The sequence below is a fragment of the Hippopotamus amphibius genome, chromosome 1, assembly GCF_030028045.1.
Source record: "Hippopotamus amphibius kiboko isolate mHipAmp2 chromosome 1, mHipAmp2.hap2, whole genome shotgun sequence".
NCBI lineage: Eukaryota > Metazoa > Chordata > Mammalia > Artiodactyla > Hippopotamidae > Hippopotamus > Hippopotamus amphibius.
In genome coordinates, this window is record NC_080186.1 from 196,153,521 (window position 1) to 196,175,260 (window position 21,740).

A 21,740-nucleotide genomic window follows, 5' to 3' on the forward strand; every position below is an offset into this window, starting at 1 on the left:
TGAGCATTGGTTTCAATTTTAGGTTTTGGGCTACACTAGCCCCTACAAGAGAATCAGACTGTCCTTTGAAGGTTTGAAGCCAGGCATTTACTTCTCTCTAGCAATGAAAGTCCCAGATGGCATCTTCCAATATAAAGCTGATTTGTTAACCTTGAAAGTCTATTGTTTAGTGTAGCCACTTTCATTCATTACCTTAGATCTTCTAGATAACCTGATGCAGTTTTTACATCAGCACTTGCTGCTTCATCTTGCACTTTTGTGTTATGGAGGCAGCTTCTTTCCTTCAACCTTATGAACAAATCTGCTAGCTTCAAACTGCTTCTGCAGCTTCCTCACCTCTCCCAGGCTTTATAAAATTAAAGAGAGTTAGGGCGTTGCTCTGGACTAGGTTTTGGTTTAAGGAAAGATTGTGGCTGGTTTGATCTTCTATACAGACCACTAAAACTTTCTCCACATCAACAATAAGGCTGTTTCACTTTCTTATCATTTGTATGTTCTATGGAGTAACAGTTTTAATTTCTTTCAAGAACTTTTCCTTTGCATCTACAACTTGGCTAACTGGTACAAGTGGCTTAGCTTTCAGCCTATCTAGGTTTTTTGTTTGCTTGTTTGTTACAGTTCCACAACTGAGATATTTTAATGTAAATATTATAAAATACATGCAATAAAAAATACAGAATAATACATCACATAAGACGGAGAGTAAAAATCCTCCTACCCACTCTCATATCTTCCTGTGGCATAACTGCAAAAATAACAGTTTCTTTAAAATACTGAAATTTAAAGAGGGGATATTTGTATGTGTAAAACTGATTCACCTTGCTGCACAACTGAAACCAACACAACATTGTAAATAAACTATACTGCAACCAAAATTAAAAAGAAAAAGAAAAAAACACTCAAATTTATAAATATTCTAACAAGTCACAAGGCTTTGTTTCTTCTGTATTGGTTTGTTTTATGTAATGTTGAGATACATTTAAAATATTAAGCATCACTACTGTTAGAGTAGGATTGAAACTTAATTTTATGATAAAATACAGTTAACTCTGGGTTGCCAAAAGCCGATTTTCTTCACAATTTATGTTTATTTTTCCTCATTAAAATAATATTGCTTAAAACATATACTACCCATATTGATCACCAAAATTTTATCATCTTATCTTGCAAGTGTAGTACATATATAATTAAGCAGTTGGTAAACATGTAGAGATTGAGCACAAATAAGGCCCACAAGGTACTGTTGTGTAACATATCTATCAACAGATTGACTAGGCCAACTATAGCATTTGACAGCAAGGAAAAAATTAATTGGTTTCTGTTAATTGCTATGATAATACAAAAGTGGGTTCCTTTCTTTCAGCTCCAGAGACTAGAGATTCTGAATGCTTTTTATTTTCGGCAGGTGACTGGATAAGTTTCTAAGAACATGGTAGTGTTGCCCCTTTAATTAGAAATTTGGCAAAACTCAAAATTATATCACCCAGTAGTAAACTACTGAGAAGAATCAGGCAAGAAGCAACTATCTGAATACAAAAGGCTAAATTGGCTATTCTTTGAGATGCTACTTCTACATTTCCTGAACTATGTAAAGAGGTATGAAGAGGCCAATAGCTGTCAATAGAATACAATGTGCTACCTTTATCCAGTCTTTGATACATGATCTTTTTTTTAAGCACATATGACCCTATTTGAACACCAGCCATGTGTATTGCCAGGTACCCCAAGGTAGAGATTATTCCTTCTCGGTTGGCATTTAGTAAACCAACTCTTTTTCCATTGCCATCAGTGCCATATAAAATTAACCGTTTCAGTGGGGTAAAATCAAGTGCTAGCTGGTATAATACAGTAGTGCTGATGGCCACAATCTGGGATTTATTTAGGGGAAAAATAATCAAAAGAAGTGATGTTACCAATTTTACAAATTTTAAGGTAAAGAAAAAGTTCCAGTGAACTCCACACTCAGTTAAATGTTCCTATTAGCCTATGGATTTTATAATGACTAATCATCCCATTCCTAGGAAGACTAATGGCCAAACAGAGAAAAATGACTTTGTAAGATAACAAAGGACCCTTTTGTATATTTTCTCCTAACCTCTGGACCAATCATTGCAGTCCCAAAAATAAAGCCTCCAACTCCAAATCTATTGCTCCTGTCCCATAGAACGCGGTTTTGGCAAATCTTCTGGGAAAAAAGTGGGAAGTCCACAGCCAAAATGGCAAGAGCAGTAAATGCAGTGTTAATTACATGGAAACAGAGATGGATGGGATGTATTCTGATTCTAGACTCACTTTCAAGAATTTTTCAAGGATTTTCTAGACAGACACTCTGGCATTGTATGTTATCTGCCAGTATATTTCATAGAGCAGCCCTGCCCCAAAGATATCTACGAGATACTCAAGGAAAACAAAGGAAGAGAAAATGGTCAAACAAAGGAACATTAGGAAAGCAAAGTCAGTGACGAATCGCGTACTCCAGGTATATGAAGAAGAACATATATGCTATGAGAGGATGATCAGGAGCCCTCTACACAGGATGCAGAGTTCTGGCAAGCACAAGCTCTCAGTGATCTCCAGCATGCTTGTTTCATTGTGATTACTGACAAAAGCTTCCTGCATGTGCTTTTGAGACACTTTTTCTTCTTCCTCACGTGCTCCTAGTCGTCTTGGTGCCCTGCTGTAGAGTGCCATGTAAGTGGGACAGGCTGCAGGGTCCCCCACCCACTTGCACCCACGGGATAAATGGGTGCCAGCCACTTCTGCCTCCCAAGAGGTGCTTCAGGCCGATGCAGCTATCTCAGCTTTTGATATGCCTTCCTCACCAAGCTTAATCAGTTCCAGCTTTGGATTTAAAGTGAGAGATGTGCGACTTTCCCTTTCACTTGAATACTTAGAGGCATTTGTAGGGTTATTAATTGGCCTAATTTCAATATTGTGGCCCAAGGAATAGGGATACCTTGAGGAGAGGGACAGAGATGGGGGAACTGCCTGCTGGTGGAGCAACCAGAACACACACAGCATTTATTGATTAAGTTTGCCTTTTTTTGTAGGTGTGATTGGTGGTGCCCCAGAACAATTGTAATAGTGTCATCAAAGTTCACTGATCACAGATCACCATAACAAAAATAATAATAATGAAAATATTTGAAATATTATAATAACTACCAAAATGTGAGACAGAGACTTGAAGTGAGCACAGCTGTTGGAGAAATGGTGCCAGTTGACTTACTCGACATAGGGTTGCCACAAAGCTTCAATTTGTAAAAAAAATCAATATCTGCAAAATGCAATGAAGCAAAGCACAGTAAAATGATGTATGCCTGTGTCCTCATTTATTTATCTCTCTATTGTTTTTTCAACCTGATATCTTTCAGCTAAATTCTTAAAAATGAGCAGGATGTGTAAGTAATCACAGGCTCAAAATCCTTTGCTTCACATATTTATTTAAATTAAAAATACTGTTAGTAATCATTAAGTTGAAACATAATTGAAATATTTTGTAACTGAATACTAATTCATTCTTTCTGTGGTTTGACAAAGAATTGGTCTTACTCCATATTAATCTTTTTAAAAAGTTTTTTATTGAAATATAGTTGATTTACAATGTTGAGTTAGTTTCAGATGTATAGCATATTAATCTTATTTAAGTTTTTCTGAGAAATCACAGCTTATATTGTTATTTATTTGGATATTTAAATTATTCCAAAAACTGTGTGCCTTTGTTTGCTTATTCAGTGAAGATTCCATTCTATCATTTTGATTACAGTGCACTTCCTCACAAAATTTTCCTGTAGACTAAATTGCAAAGGGCATGACAAGCACCCTTTTCTATCATCATCAGCCCACCAACAAGAAACCCTACCTTAGATCCTTTTACTTGTTTGATTAACTTGTTCAATTTTCTTTTAGTTATGAAATATCAATCCTTTCTTCCTACTTCATTTTCTCTCAGGCTAATTTTTTTTTCTCTCTTTCAAGGCTTTCTTCAAAAATCAAGACAATGAATGCCTCTGGTTTCTCATATTATATTTCCTTATTATTCATTACTCAACTTTTATATTCTCAGCAATAAGGTTTTTCACCATCTCAATCTAAGTACTTTGTAAACTCCACAATGCCCTGCATGTCATAAAATCGGGTGGAACTTTTTCTCTATTATTTATTTACTACTACTGACCATTACTTTTCCTTGAAACTTATTTTGAAATCACACTCTCCCCCCTTCTCTCTGTGTCATTTCCTGGAGCTGCTTTTGATCCTCAAATCTTAAACTGCAATTTCTATTTCTCAGACCTCTCTTCTCAGCTGTCTTTTAATCTCTTTCTATTTTATACTGTCTCCTTGAAAAATCATACACCAATTCTTTTCAACTAAATATTGAAACTGATGCACAAAACTAAACTCTTTATCTTTACCCCCAAACTAATTTACCTTATAATCTACCCTGATTGCTTTATAGCACCGAGATTGTTATCCAAGTCTTACTTCAGGTTTCTTCTCCCACTCAATCTGAAAATTAAGCTTTCTTCTTTTTTAATAAGAACTTTTAAGATGTATTGCCTACAAATATTCATAATAATTCATTTGGATCCTGTAATCTCCTAAATATTTCCTCTGCCTCTAAGCTTGTATCTCACTTTCCAGTTCTCTAAAAAGCAATTCTTATTTCACCACCTTTGTTAAAAATCTTATAATGCTCCCTCTAATTCTGAACACAAAAATAATAAATTCCTCCGTCTAACAGTAAAGACCGCTTATGGTTTGACTACTTTTTCATTTTCTTCTCCCTGTGCATCCTCTATTTCATACCATGTTCAAGAAAAGAAAAACTACATGCATGCTCCTGAGTTTGTTGTCTCTAACATCTATTTTTTAAGAATGTTTTTTCCTCTTGAAATGGTATAATTTCTAATGCACTCCAATAAAGTCCAATGTAGCCCTCACACACACACACACACACACACACACACACGCAAAACCAAAGGAAAAGTCACAGTTTTTTGATTGTCTTCCCTAACTTCTTCATGAGGACTTAATAATTTCTTCCTTTGTATGCTACTAACTTTTATTCTAATTTTATTAATGTGAACATGTCACTTTGTTGCTTCCCTTAGTAGCTGATATATTTAGGTACAGGACAGTCTTATTAAGATTACTGTCTCTATATCTATCATACTAAGCTTTTGTCAAGGAATGCCAGAGGTTACCAGCAAGAGACTGGAAGCTAGGGAAGTCATATAACACATTTTTCTTCACCAGCCTCAGGAGGAACAAACCCTGAAAACACCTTAGTCTTTGTCTTCTAGCCTCCGGAACTCTGACACAATAAATTTATGTTGCTTAAGCAATTCAGTTTGTGGTACTTTGTTCATGTAGCCCTAGCAAACTAATACAAAAATCAATAGTCTTTATAAACAAAAACAATAACAAGTTATATGTATTTATGGTAAAGAGAGCCTTATTAACAATAGCAACAAATATAATTAAATAATATAGGAATAAATTTAACATGGAATGTTTAAAACATTTATGAAAAAAATTTTTAAATACTCCTGAAAAATACAAAAATAGATTGAGAAAATGGAAAGATGTTCTTGGTTTATAGATAAGTCAACTTTGTAAAGATATCATTTCTTCCTAAATTAGCTTATAAATTAACCACAGTCCTGGAAAATATATCAAATTGTTTTACTAAATATCATACAAAAAACAAGCATGAAAGAATAGATAGGAAAGCACTGAAAAAGAAAAACTATAAGTAAGAACTAGACCTATCATATATTAAACTATACTATAAAGTCTCTATAAAAGTGATATATAGAAAAAATGAATTACTGGATTTAAATTAAAAGCCCAGAAATACACCAAAATATGTGGAAATTTTGTATATCATGTAGGTGAAATCCTAACTCTTTGGAGTGAAAAAAACCTATTCTTTAATAAATTGTATGTGATCCATATCTCATGTCCCACAAAGGATAAACTGTAAATGGATTCAGGACCTAGGGTAAAAAATTAAATGATACAAGTAGAGAAATAATCATGGGTGAGTTTCTCTTTAACATTGGTGTAGGAAAATAATTTTTAGCTATCACTCAATATTCATGGACAATAAAATAAATGATTCACATATTTTACTGTGTTTAAAAATTTGCATTATGAATAACATTGAAATAAAAGTCAGAAGACAATTGAAAAGTGGGAGAAAATAATTATAATGTTAATTGCAAAGACTTCATATCTACAACATATAATAAAGTCTTAAGAACTTGAAGACATGGGAACAAAATCCAAGAAGAAAAATGGGAAAAAAGGCATGAACAGGAAATCCATATATACACAGAAAAAAGATGTACAAATGGTTCTTTTTTTTTTTATTGGAATATAATTGCTTTACACTCTTGTACCAGTTTTGAGGTACACCAAAGTCAATCAGCTGTATTTATACACATATCCCCATAGTCCCTCCCTCCCTCGACCCCCCTGCCACTCTTCCCTTCGCGGCCCTCTAAGGCATCATCCGTTGATGGAGTTGATCTCCATTTGATATACAGCAACTTCCCACTGGCTATCTATTTTACAGTTGGTACTATACATATGTCTATGCTACTCTCTCACTTCATCCCAGATTCCCCTTCACCCCCTGCCCCCACAATCCCCTGTCCTCCAGTCCATTCTCTGCATCTGCATCCTTATTCTTGTCTTGTCACTGGGTTCATCAGTACCATTTCTTTTTTTTTTTTTAGATTCCATATATATGAGTTAGCATACAATATTTGTCTTTCTCTTTCTGACTTACTTCACTCTGTATGACACTCTCTAGGTCTATCTACCTCATTACATATAGCTCCATCTCATTCCTTCTTACAGCTGAGTAATATTCCATTGTAAATATGTACCACATATTGTTTATCCATTCATCTGTTGATGGGCATTTTGGTTGCTTCCATGTCCTGGCTATTGTAAATAGTGCTGCAGTGAACATTATGGTACATGTTTCTTTTTGGATTATGGTTTTCTCTGGGTATATGCCCAGTACTGGAATTACTGGATCATATGGTAGTTCTATTTTTAGTTTTTAAAGGAACCTCCAAACTGTTTTCATAGTGGCTGTACCAACTTACCTCCCACCAACAGTGCAGGAGAGTTCCCTTTCCTCCACACCCTCTCCAACATTTGTGGTTTCTAGATTTTTTGATGATGGCCATTGTGACTGATGTGAGGTCATACCTCATTGTGGCTTTGACTTGCATTTCTCTGATGATGAGTGATGTTGAGCATCTTTTCATGTGTTTGTTGGCCATCTGTATGTCTTCTTTGGAGAAATGTCTATTTAGCTCTTCCACCCATTTGTGGATTGGGTTATTTGCTTTTTTGGTATTAAGCTTCATGAGCTGCTTGTATATTTTGGAGATTAATCCTTTGTCCCTTGCTTCATTGGCAACTATTTTTTCCCATTCTGAGGGTTGCCTTCTTGTCTTGTTTATGGTTTCTTTCACTGTGCAAAAGCTTTTAAGTTTCATGAGGTCCCATTTGTTTATTCTTGATTTTATTTCCATGATTCTAGGAGGTGGGTCCAAAAGGATCTTGCTTTGATGGATGTCATAGAGTGTTCTGCCTATGTTTTCCTCTAAGAGTTTTATAGTGTCTGGCCTTACATTGTAGGTCTTTAATCCATTTGGAGTTTCTTTTTGTGTATGGTGTTAGGAAGTGTTCTAATTTCATTCTTTTACATGTCGCTGTCCAGTGTTCCCAGCACCACTTATTGAAGAGGCTGTCTTTTTTCCATTGTGTATTCTTGCCTCCTTTGTCAAAGATAAGGTGCCCATGTGTGTTTGGGCTTACCTCTGAGTTCTCTCTTCTATTCCATTGATTTTACTTTCTATTTTTGTGCCAGTACCATAGTATCTTGATCACTATGGCCTTGTAGTATAATTTGAAGTCAGGAAGCCTGATTCCACCAACTCCATTTTTCCCTCTCAGGATTGCTTTGGCTGTTCGGGGTCTTTTGCGTATCCATACACATTGTAAGATTTCTTGTTCTTGTTCTGTGAAAAATGCCATTGGTAACTTGATCGGGATTGCGTTGAATCTGTAAATTTCTTTGGGTAGTAGTCATTTTCACAATATTGATTCTTCCAATCCAGGAACGTGGTATGTCCCTCCATCTGTTTGTGTCGTCTTTGATTTCTTTCATCAGTGTCTTAAAGTTATCTGAATACAAATTTTTTGCCTCTTTTGGCATGTTTATTCCTAGGTATTTTATTCTTTTTGTTGCAATGGTGAATGGGATAGTTTCCTTAATTTCTCTTTCTGCTCTTCTGTTGTTAGTGTATACGAATGCAAGAGATTTCTGTGCATTAATTTTGAATCCTGCTACTTTACTAAACTCATCAATGAGTGCTAGCAGTTTTCTGGTAGAGTCTTTAGGGTTTTCTATATATAATATCATGACATCTGCAAAGAGTGACAATTTTACTTCTTCTTTTCCAATTTGTATTCCTTTTGTTTCTTTTTCTTCTCTGATTGCTGTGGCTAAAACTTTCAAAACTATGTTGAATAATAATGGTGAGAGTGGACACCCTTGTCTTGTTCCTGTTCTTAGAGGGCATTCTTTCAGTTTTTCCCCATTTAGAACGATGTTGGCTTTTGTTTTCTCATATATGGCTTTTATTATGTTGAGGTAATTTCCTTCTATGCCCATTTTCTGGAGAGCTTTTATCATAGATGGGTGTTGAACTTTGTCAAAAGCTTTTTCTGCATCTATTGAGATGATCGTATGGTTTTTATCCTTCAATTTGTTGATATGATGTATCACGTTGATTGATTTGCGTATATTGAAGAATCCTTGCATCCCAGGGATAAACCCCACTTGATCATGGTGTATGATTTTTTTAATGTGCTGTTGGATTCTGTTAGCTAGTATTTTGTGGAAGATTTTTGCATCTATATTCATCAGTGATATTGGTCTGTAGTTTTCTTGTTTTGTGACATCTTTGCCTGGTTTTGGTATCAGGGTGATGGTGGCCTCGTAGAATGAGTTTGGGAGTGTTCCACCTTCTGCAATATTTTGGAAGAGTTTGAGAAGGATAGGTGTTAGCTCTTCTCTAACTGTTTGATAGAATTCGCCCGTGAACGCATCTGGTCCTGGGCTTTTGTGTGTTGGGAGATTTTTAATCACTGCCTCAATTTCCGTACTTGTGATTGGTCTGTTCATAGTTTCTATTTCTTCCTGGTTCAGTCTTGGAAGATTGAATTTTTCTAAGAATTTAGCCATTTCTTCCAGGTTATCCAATTTTTTGGCATATAGTTGCTTGTAGTAGTCTCTCATGATCTTTTGTATTTCTGTGGTGCCCGTTGTTAGTTCTCCTTTTTCATTTCTAATTCTAGTGATTTGCATCTTCTCCCTTTTTTTCCTGATAAGTTTGGCTAATGGTTTATCAACTTGGTTTATCTTCTGAAAGAACCAGCTTTTAGTTTCTTTAATTTTTGCCATTGTTTCTTTCCTTTCTTTTTCATTTATTTCTGCTCTGATCTTTATGACTTCTATCCTTCTGCTCACTTTGGGGTTTCTTTGTTCTTCTTTCTCTAGTTGTTTTAGGTGTAAGGTTAGGTTGTTTATTCAATCATTTTCTTGTTTCCTAAGGTAGGACTGTATTGCTCTAAACTTCCCTCTTAGAACTGCTTTTGCTGTGTCCCATAGGTTTTGGGTTGTTGTGTTTTTGTTTCTAGATATTTTTTGATTTCCTCTTTGATTTCTTTAATGATTTATTGGTTGTTTAATAGTGTATTATTTAGCCTCCATGTGTTTGTAGAAATGATTCTTAAAAGAAAAAATCTCAAACTTTTTCCGCTATCGGATTCATAAACACTTTAAAATGGGGCAGTTATGAGGTTATAAGGAAACAGGTATATTCATACATTGCTGATGGGAATGTGATTTGGTACATCTCTTCTGGAAGTTATTTGGTACTAGTATACAAACTATATATGCCCTTACCTAAAGAAATTATGTATGTGATCCTCCTTGCATAGAAATTATTACTAGAACCATGGCCATGTTTCACATACCTCCTACCCTCCATATATAAGTAATTAAAATCAACAAGGAAGGGGAGAAAGATTGGCCTGTAACACATAGTTACAAGGGAACCTAATTATATTACAAGTGAATAACAGAACATAGTGAAGAGGATTGGGAATTAAAGAACTAAACTATGTAATTTTGGAAAACAGTGTTTTAACTGTATATGTTAAGGCTTCAGAATTAGACAAATACCAGAGAAAGAAATATTATATACAGGATCCATTGATGATACTAAAGTTAGTGGGTGAAACTGTCATAAGAAACAGATTTTTTTGCATACTGTTGTATTTACGGACACTGGGAAATTTGTTGAAAGAATGAACAAGGCTTAAATTTAAGTATTTAGATGATATTTTTTAAATGATTATGGGGAAAATGTTTGATCAATAATATGATACTGGGCTAGTATAATTTGGCATGAAAATTTGGAAATCTTTAAGTAAAAAAATGTAAACTCACTGCTATGGAAATACTGTGAACAAAACTAATCTGTTGGTAGGTTTTTTTAGATCAACAACTTTGTGATGGATTATGAAGTGATAAATACTAGAAAATTGTGAAATCAAACTTTCAACCTCTAATTTACAATCTTTTTTTAAAAATATTTATTTATTTATTTGGTTTGTGCTGGGTCTTTGTTGTCATAGGCGGGCTTCTTAGTTGCAGCAGGCAGGTTTCTTAGTTGCAGCAGGCAGGTTCCTTAGTTTCAGCTCATGGGCTCCTTAGTTGTGGCATGCGAACTCTTAGTTGTGGCTTGTACATGGGATCTACTTCCCTGACCAGGGATTGAACCCAGGTCCCCTGCATTGGGAGCATGGAGTCCCAACCACTGCACCACCAGAGAGAGCCCTGATTTACAATCTTTTGTTTGACTGCCTTTGGGCATTTGGTTCTAGTTTTCTGGGCAGTATACTTTTGTGAGACAATATCTATCACCTCAATTGTTTAAACATTGCAAATGAAAAAAAAGGTATGCAGACAGTGGCTCTGCTTTTCATCAAAACTATCTGAAAGAAACACTCATTGGAATAAAATTAATTAATCATATCTGAGTTAAAACACATAGTAAACCTTTCTTTAGAATATATGCAGATTTATATTTAATAATTAAAAATGGAGATAATATTATTAAGTTTATTTCATCCTCTCCAGACAAGTAAAATGAAAATGATCACATGAAATTTGTGTAAAAGGGTGTATTTTATTTGTTTCCATAGGAAAATACTAATCAACGGTTTAATTCCAAAGTAAGCTCTCTTTTAGTCTAGGGCAGCTCATGTAGTATCAGTATGTTCTATCAGAAGACTTGAAGGAAAAGCCATATATAAAAGTCTGTAGATAGTAAAATATTTAACTCAATTTGCAGAAGGCAAGTCCAATACCTTGAAATCTTACTGAGTATGTAAACAGTAAAAACAATTTTTATTGAATTAAAATAAACTACAAATTCCACTACAAAGGAGTAAAAAGGAGAAAGAAGAAATAATAAAAACTGAACAAATAAATGTTAGAAAATTGACAGAAATGGCAATGGATAAATTAATCAACAGTTACAAAACAAGGCTCAATATGGCATTTTTTCTTTAATATAGCATATTTTATTTATATTTCATATAAGTTATTAGATTTACTTCATAAATTATCTCACTTCATGAAGTATCTCTTGTCAACCTTCTACCACAAAAGTAAGCTAAACTACACATTTGATGATATTACTTCTCTGGTGAAAAACTTGTAAAAGCCTTGTCTTGTCCTGAACATGCTCAGCAAAAAGTTTTCTATTTTTGGCTTAAGTCCATTGTTCAGAGACCATTCTAGCTCAGTGTGAAAGTGTGCTTTGATCAGTGACAAAATCATTAAGCCTGTTTGGTTTCTTTGAGAAGGTAGTGATAGTATCAGTGCAAGGTATGCCATCTTTTTCCTTCAGGAATGGATTTTAGCTCCTTACCAAGGGAAATGTAGCCTATTATGTTTTGGATAAAACCTATTTAACTTTCAAGCTTTCATCTCGAGGAATTCCCTGTTTGGAACTATGTTACATGTGACACCCCACACCAATGAGGCTTCATACCTTGGCTTGTGATCTCCACTCAGTGTAACGTAGCCTTATCACAAATATCCTACCCCATCTCTTTCACTTCAACTTCATCCTTCCCAGCCAACATTTTTGCCCAGCTAATTCAACTTTTTTTTTTTTAAACTTCTTATTTTATATTGGAGTATAGTTGATTAACAATGTTGTGTTAGTTTCAGGTGTACAGCAAAGTGATTCAGTTATACATATACATGTATCTATGCTTTTTCAAATTCTTTTCCTGTGTAGATTGTTACACAATATGGAGCAGATTTCTCTGTGCTATACAGTAGGTCCTTGTTGGTTATCCATTTTAAATGACACAAATGAACTTACTTACAAAACAGAAACAGACTCCCAGTCTTAGAGAACGAACTCACAGTTACCAGGGGGGAATGGTGATGGGGAGGGATAGTTAGGGAGTTTGGGATTGACATGTCAACTTATCTTTTGATAATAAGTTAGATAGAACACATATTACTTGCTACTTACTTAACAAACAGAGGGCCTACTATGTGGTAAATACTGTGCTGGACTCTGGAGATAAAGCTGTCAGAAATAGACATTTTCACCATCGTCTTAGATCTTGCAGTCTAGAAATAATGAACTTATACAAATAATTATACATTTATACTTGACATAGGTTTTATTGACAACAAAAGGTCATATAAAAAACATCCTGAAACCTTCCAGGGTATGCTAAGAGTCCCTCTTCTATGCTTACATATTTCTCTGTTTTCTCACTGTAATGTTATCTTTTCAGGAGCAGGTATAAATTACTGAACACAGCACTTCAGCCCTGGCAGGTGTTTAATAAATGTCTCTTTAACTTAAATATGTGAAGCGATCATCCATAAATCATCAGTAAATTGACTTCCTTGATATCTGATTAATAAAAATATTTATGTCTCAAAGAAATCTTTGCAGATGATACACTCATTTTCACTTAAGTGAATTTTCACTCTTCACTGAGATCTGGGTGGAAAAAAATTGCCACTTCTACCCTATGCTGTTTTCCCCCTAATTGAAGCTTTCTACTAAAGACTGGCTTATACAGTTCTCAAGATGTGGACACCTAGAGTATTTTAGGGAAAAAAAAACAAAAAAGCATGTCAGAACATAGCAATATCTGGAATGGCTTTTTAAAAAATTTATTTAAGTGTGATTTTGTTTATTGCCTGAGGCTTTAGAGACAACTCTCTGAAAGAACATGGATAAACTCTGAACATTTATTGAGGTTTCTTTACTAATTCATTAGAAGATATCACAAAATTGGCTCCACTGTAATTACAAAGTCTGTTCAGTGTTGCCACTGGCTGTCATTTGTTTACTAACACAGAAAGTAAAGGGCATTATATACATTTCTTTGAAAAATCAACCCTAACCTCCACCATGCCCAAGTTTACTAAGGCATGCAGGCAACTCAGCAAAAGAGTGGAATGAAATCAGTTCAACTTATTAACATGGTTCCAAATATGGTCAAATATTTTCCTGATATTTAATGGGCTCTTCTTTCTATCTCCACATCTGGAAGAAGTCTCAAACCAGGAGGTAAATGTTGTCCCTTAGAGTATTAAGCAGAAACTACACATAGAGTAGTTGGCACATTTCCCACAGTAATAGGACTAATTTTCTATAGTGTTTTCATTTTGTTTTAAAATTGAGCACTTAGGGCACACTGAAATTTGGTACTGCAAGCAATACAGACCCTAACATTATAGAAGATGTAAACTATTCAAGTTAGCTATAATTAAAAAAGAAATTTAAGTGTATGAAGTATTAGGTGAAAACATTATATGATAAACTTTAGTATATTCTAATTATATGTACAGGTAATATATTTAGGTACTATATTGACAGTTATTGCAGTCATTTGATTAAAAAGGGCACACAAAGCAAGTATATAATAAGCAAATATACTGAGAGAAAATCTGTTAATGATGCCAATTTTTATATAGTTGTTTAAGACATTATTTTTTAACTCACATATATGTTCATCTTCTAAAATAAGTAATGCAACTTTCAGAAAAGTTTTAGACAAATCTTGAGTTTCTAAAGTACAATGAAGATTTTATTCTGATCTGAAAAGCAGAAGTCACTTTTTAGGTTAATTTTTAACAATGTTTCCAGAAAGACCTCTTAAAATAATATATATATCCATGGAAATATGTTTATATATCTATTCGGGCACTACCTTAAGTCTCCAACTCTAGATTTCACCTAAACTCAGTACATCTCATGCAATAAGCCTGAGCCTTAGATTTTTGCTCTGTCATTTGCTTAATGAATATTTTTTCTTTATTTCTCTCTGAATCATGATATTTGGTCAATTTTCTCACTGATATTCTATTTGACAGACAGTAAAATATGAGTTCTCTTTCATTACTTCTTAAGTAAAAAGTTAATCAAAATAAATAAATAAAAAGTTAATCAAATATTAATTTAGTGCTTGTTGTGTGCTAGTCACATAGTTTTGAAAGGCCAGTCAGGGAAACCATGGAGGCACATGGTGACATCCTACCTCTCCCAGAGATCATTTTTGCAGACATATTGTGTTCTACATTGTAAACATGTGCAGGTTACATTATAGTCTTCATATCAATGTCATTCAACTGGAGTCTTTATCAAAATTTCCTCTACAAATTTTTTAAAGTACGAATTCTTGAGCATCTAGTTCAGAGTTACATAATCACAATTTCTGGGGATGAATTCTGACCATGCTTCAGTTAAGGACCACTAATTTTTATTGTGGATCCATTTATAATCACATATATATTCTTATGTATTTCTTGTGTGTATTATATGTTTTTTATAGATTGTTTTTAAACAAAAAAATTATTGGAGTATAGTTGATTTAAAATGTTGTGTTAGGACTTCCTAGATGGCACAGTGGTGGAAAATCTGCCTGCCAATGCAAGGGACACGGGTTCGAGCCCTGCCCTGGGAAGATTCCACATGCTGTGAAGCAGCTAAGCCTGTGCACCACGGCTGTTGAGCCTGTGCTCTAGAGCCCGTGAGCCACAACTACTGAGCCCATGTGCCGCAACTATTGAAGCCCATGCACCTGGGGCCTGTGCTCCACAACAGAAGAAGCCATGGCAGTGAGGAGCCCGTGCACCACAATGAAGAGTAGCCCCTGCTCGCAGCAACTAGAGGAAGCCCGTGTGCAGCAGCAAAGACCCAACACAGCCAATAAATATATAAAATAAATAAATAAATTTTAAAAAAAGTGTTAGTTTCAGGTGTACAGAAAAGTGATTCAGTTACACATATACACATATTCATTATTTTTTAGATTCTTTTCTCATATAGGTTATCCCAGAATATTGGTAGAGTTCCCTGTGCTATACAGTAGGTCCCTGTCAGTCATCTATCCTATTTATAATAATGTGTGTGTGTTCATCCCAAGCTCCTGTCTTATCTCTGCCCCCAGTGTTTCCCCTTTGGTAACCATAAGTTTGTTTTGATATTTATAAGTCTACTTCTGTTTTGCAAATAGGTTCACTTCTATCTTTTTTTTAAAAAATTAGATTCCACATATGAGTGATAACATATGATATTTGTCTTTTTCTGTCTGACTTGCTTCACTTAATATGATAATCTCTAGGTCCATCCATGTTGCTGCAAATGAAATTATTTCATTCTTTTTTATGACTAATATCCCATTGTATATATGTCCCACATCTTTATCCATTCATCCAATGGTGGACATTTAGGTTGCTTCCATGTCTGGGCTGTTGTAAATAGTGCTGCAGTGAACATTGGGGTGCATGTATCCTTTTGGATTACGGCTTTCCCTGGATATATGCCCAGGAGTGGGATTGCTAGATCATGTGTAGTTCTATTTTAAGTTTTTTGAGGAACCTCTGTACTGTTCTCCATAGTGGTTGTACCAATTTACATTCCCACCAACAGTGTAGGAAGGGTTCCCTTTTCTCCACACCTTCTCCAGCATTTGTTTGCAGATTTTTTGATGGTGGCCATTCTGACCCATGTGAGGTGATACCTCATTGTAGTTTTGATTTGCATTTCACTGAAAATTAGTGACACTGAGCATCTTTTCATGTGCTTTTTGTTCATCTGTGTGTCTTCTTTAGACAACTGTCTATAAGTTAAGTTTTAATTGTGGACTTTAATGCCACACTTTAATACACTATTTAAAGTAAATAGTGTAACGTTGTCAAATTATTTCATGTGTGTTAGAGTCCATTACACAACTAGACTGCTAGTATCTTGCAGGAGAGAGCATGGCTTATGCTGCTGAAATATCTAACCAAAATTTCAATTCTGTTTTCTCTTAATAAATTTTCTTGATTGATTGATGCACTTTTGTTAGTAATGAACTATCTTCACCTTCCAACTTCTCTGTCCAATTTCTCTCCCAAGGTGACACTTTTTATATAGAGAGAGATTAGAGCTCTAGAGCAAGAGCATACTGCCTCACTAATTAGTGGGATTCTAGGCAAAGTTTCAAAGGGAAGAGAGCAATAGCTATAGATCATCACTCTTAGAATATTTACATAGTTGATATACAGAGTATTTGGAGGTCCTGCACTGAGAAAACAAAACTAAGTTTCTACCACTGTGGTTGAAGTTTCAATATAACAGATAAATGGCTATTTTTGATACCATTGGTATAGAATAAATAAATCTAAGCTCTAAAGTGTTTTTAAGGTTTTGAAGAATTCTTTTTCCATGAATGATCAGCTGGGCAAGTCTGCCCCAGAGAAGTTTGCAGATCCTCATTCCTTTGTGGTTACTATTACAAAATCACTTTCAGGAGATAGGATTAAGATGGCGGAGCAGGAGGATGTGCGCTCACTCCATCTTGCAAGAGCACCAGAATTACAACTAACTGCTGAGCAATCATCAACAGAAAGACACTGGAACTCACCAAAAGAGACACCCCACATCCAGAGACAAAGGAGAAGCTGCAGTGAGATGGTAGGAGGGGCGCAATCACATTAAAATCAAATCCCATAAATGCTGGGTGGGTGACTCACAAACTGGAGAACAGTTATACTGCAGAAGCCTACCCACTAAAGTGAGGGTTCTGAGCCCCACATCAGGCTTCCCAACCTGGGAGTCCAGCAACAGGAGCAGTAACAGACTCTGAAAGCCAGCAGGATTTGATTGCAAGACCTCCACAGAACTGGGGGAAACAGACTCCACTCTTGGAGGGCACACAAAAAATGTGTTCACCAGGAACCAGGGGGAAGGAGCAGTGACCCCATAAGGAGACTGAAACAGACCTACCTACAGGTGTTGGGGGGTTGCCTGCAGATGTGGGGGGCAGCTGTGGCTCACCGAGGAGACAGGGGCACTGGCAGCAGGGGTTCTGGGAAGTGCTCATTGGTGTGAGCTCTCCCAGAGTCTGTCATTAGCCCCACCAAAGAGCCTGTAAGCTCCAGTGCAAGGTAGCCTCAGGCCGTTCACACCTTGTTGGTTGTTTGGCCTGAGGCTACCTTGCACTGGAGCTTACAGGCTCTTAACACAGCCCCATCCATTAGCAGAAAAGCAGATTAAAGTTTTGCTGAGCTCTGCCCACCAAACTGGATTAAAGTCTTACTGAGCTCCACCCACCCAGCCCTACCCACCATCCGTCCCTCCCATCAGGAAGCACACACGAGCCTCCTAGATAGCTTCCTCCACAAGAGGGCAGACAGCAGTATCAAGCAGTATCAGCAGTATTTCATCTTGTGGAACTGAAAACCACAGCCACAGAAAGATAGAGAAAATGAAAAAGCAGAGGACTTTGTACCAGATGAAGGGATGGGATAAAACCCCAGAAAGACAACTAAATGAAGAAGAAACAGGCACCCTTCCAGGAAAAGAATTCAGAATAATGATGGTGAAGATGATCCAGGACTTTGAAAAAAGGCTGGATGCAAAGATCAAAAAGTTTACCAAAGACCTAGAAGAATTAAAGAGCAAACAAACAGAGATATGCAACACAATAACGGAAATGAATGATACACTAGAAGGAACCAATAGCAGATTAACTGAGGCAGAAGGGCAAATAAGTGACCTGGAAGACAGAATGGTGATAAGCACTGATGCGGAAAAGAATAAGGAAAAAAGAATGAAAAGAACTGAAGACAGCCTAAGAGACCTCTGGGACAATGTTAAACTCACAAACATTCGCATTATAGGGGTCCCAGAAGGAGACAAGAGTGAGAAAGGACCCAAGAAAATACTGGAAGAGATTATAGTTGAAAAATTCCCTAACATGGGAAAGGAAATAGCCACCCAAGTCCAGGAAGCACAGAGAGTCCCAGGCAGGATAAACCCAAGGAGAAACATGCCAGGACATATAGTAGTCAAACTGACAAAAATTAAAGACAGAGAAAAGTTACTAAGAGCAACAAGGGCAAAACAACAAATAACATACAAGGGAACTCCCATAAGGGTAACAGCTGATTTCTCAGCAGAAACTCTGCAAGCCAGAAGGGAGTGGCATGATATATTTCAAGTGATGACAGGGAAGAACCTACAACCAAGAATACTCAACCCAGCAAGGATCTCATTCAGATTCGATGGAGAAATCAAAAGCTTTACAGACAAGCATCAGCTAAGAGAATTTAGCACCACCAAACCAGCCCTACAACAAATGCTAAAGGAACTTCTCTAAGCGGGAAACATAAGAGAAGTAAAGGACCTACAGAAACAACAATAAAACAATTAACAAAATGGTAATAGGAACACAGATATCGATAATTACCTTGAATGTAAATGGACTAAATGCACCAACCAGAAGACACAGACTGGCTGAATGGATACAAAAACAAGACCCATATATATGCTGTCTACAAGAGACCCACTTCAGACCTAGGGACACATACAGACAGAAAGTGAGGGGATGAAAAAAAATATTGCATGCAAATGGAAATCAAAAGAAAGCTGGAGTAGCAATACTCATATCAGATAAAATCGACTTTAAAATAAAAAATGTTACAAGAGACAAGAAAGGACACTACATAAAGATCAAGGGATCCATCCAAGAAGAGGAGATAACAATTACAAATATATATGCACCCAATATAGGAGCACCTCAATCCATAAGGCAAATACTGACAGCTATGAAAGAGGAAATGCAAGGCAGAAATAGAGATACAGGTGTAGAGAACAAACACATGGACAGCAAGTGGGGAAAGCGGGGAGGGTTGGGGGTATTAAATTAGGAGATTGGGATACCAAATTATACACTCTAAATATATGCTGTTTATTGTCTGTTAACTATCTCAATAAAAGTTCTTAAAAAAATCACTTTCAATAACAAACAATAACTCAAATATTAAGTTCAAATATTTAATAGTACATCACAGGCCAAGACTTAAGTGCTCTACATGCATTGTCATATTTAATTCTCATAGTATGTGGTCGGCACTATTATAGCTTTTATGTTATGAGTGTTCATATGTAATATTGACGTGAATTTTATGAGTAATTGTTCATAAATTATAGATTCTCTGAACTCATTCTACAAGCATTCATTGAGCCCCTTTATAAGTAATATGCAGAAATAATGATTACAAGCACTTGAGGCAGCCTGAAATATGTTCAATAATTTTATCTCATGAAAGTTGCAATACTGTGTTCATAAAAAAAAAGCAGTGTGGTGATAATATGTTGGTAAATGTGGCTCACTTCCTTTGCTTCAGTCATTTGGGAAAAAAAATGAGAACTCAGAATTGAACTCAGAACTCAAAACTGAACATAAGGATAAGTCAATATAAAAATTTACAGATGGAATGACTGGATGTGTAAATCTTCATCAAAATAATCTGAGTGGGGTGATTGGAGAAATTGGGTGGGGATTTAGGCGAAACAGTATTTGCCATGACTTATTAGTTGTTTGAAGCTGGATGCTTGGTGTATTTATATAATTTTACATAATAAAATGTTAAAAATTAGAAAAAGGTCACTGTGTAATTTAAGACTCTGATGAGTTCACAAGTGACCAAATAGTTGTTTTGTCTTAATATTGTAGTTCAATTCAGCAAGTGTATGAATTTCTTTTCCTCAACCAAGATGCATCCATGAAATTATACAATTTTTCATTTGCCTTTGCCCACCTATAATAATTGTGGCTAACGACCATCTAAATTATTCATTTTATATGGTAACAAATGATTATTCTTAAAACAGTTCCTGTGCTCTTTTAAATTGCTTTTTTTCATTCTCCAGTTGGCCCAGACCATTACTGAGTTAAATGTTTCTTAATGAAGAATATTGCCTCACTGAACTTTGCTTTGTCTGCGAATCAGAGGAATAATTTGACATTCTTAAAGTCCAGAACTGCATCTCAAAATGAGATGGCAAAATGCTAAAGTTTTGTATCTTTTCGCTAATGGCCTTTTCCTGAAATGCCTTTTCCTTTTCTTTAGAAACAATATACTCTCAGAGGATATACTAAAAATCTATAAACCTGGATACAGTACTTCTGTGTGCTGATTATTATAGGAAGTTAATTTTATCTAATAAGACATAAATAGAACTTACATAATGAAAAGAAACAAGTCATATGAAGGCAGAGGGGCAAAAAGAAGGCTTAGAATAAAGCTTCTACTTCCTTCCTTCCACTGCCACCCCCAGCACTTCCTGTCGAGGAGAAGCTACTGATCAAATTGCTTGAGTACAAGGCATTGATAGGGCTTTACTTTTTAGAAGGTGAGATCATTGTGCTAAAGCTATTGTGCTTCATCCATTCTTTTTTATTTTCTGTTTCCTCTGTGTATCATCCACTGTGATATGGATAAGGTTTGCCTAAGTTGGCTGTTGGCTGTACATATCTGATGATCTCACTTGCCCTGCTGCTTTGATTCCTGTTAAGGAGGCAGATGAAGAAAATAAAGCTAAAGTTTAAGAAACAAGAAAGTTTAGAAAAATGGTACAAATCAACTGGTTTGTAAGGCAGAAATAGAGACACAGATGTAGAGAACAAACATATGGACACCAAGTGGGGAAAGCGGGGAGGTTTGGGGGAGAATGAATTAGGAGATTGGGATTGCTATATATTTATTACTAATAAGAAAAAAATACCAAATTGTATGCTCTTAAAAAAAAAAAAGAAACAAGGAAAGTAAGGATTTCCATTAAACTGTGTACTGCATCACAGCCTTTACCAGACCCTGTTTCATGGTGTGGGTTTAGCTTATATGCAATACCCTGAAATTTTAATTTGTATATTATTTCTTTTGTATATCCATCTCTTCATGTGTAGGGGTGGGGGTTTTAAGTGAGGACCATCAGGGGTGACTGGTGAGGTGTTCCTGGTATCCTGGGTCAAAATAACAAAACTAGCAACAGAAAGCCTTAATTCTACAGACTATACATGCACATTTGGCAATGGCATTATTTTAACACTATATTATTTTTTGATTTAAAGGCTTAAGACTTGGTTTATTTTATGAAATTATTTCAGAGAGCAAATAATTATTTTTAAGCTCTTGGGCCAGACTCAATGTCTATGTAAACAGTTAGTGCAAACATACCAAATTAGAACTTGAAAGTTACAAAACCCAGAAACATTTACTTTTGTATCACCTGTGTTTGCTTGAGCTTCTGGTTGACACAGCA

At 35.7% G+C, this 21,740-nt stretch overlaps 1 pseudogene; it reads right to left on the reverse strand.

Moving 5' to 3' along the window:
* Positions 1-1,140: 1,140 nt before the first annotated feature.
* On the reverse strand, positions 1,141-2,691 carry LOC130844100 (phosphatidylinositol-glycan biosynthesis class W protein-like; annotated as a pseudogene).
* Positions 2,692-21,740: the final 19,049 nt, after the last annotated feature.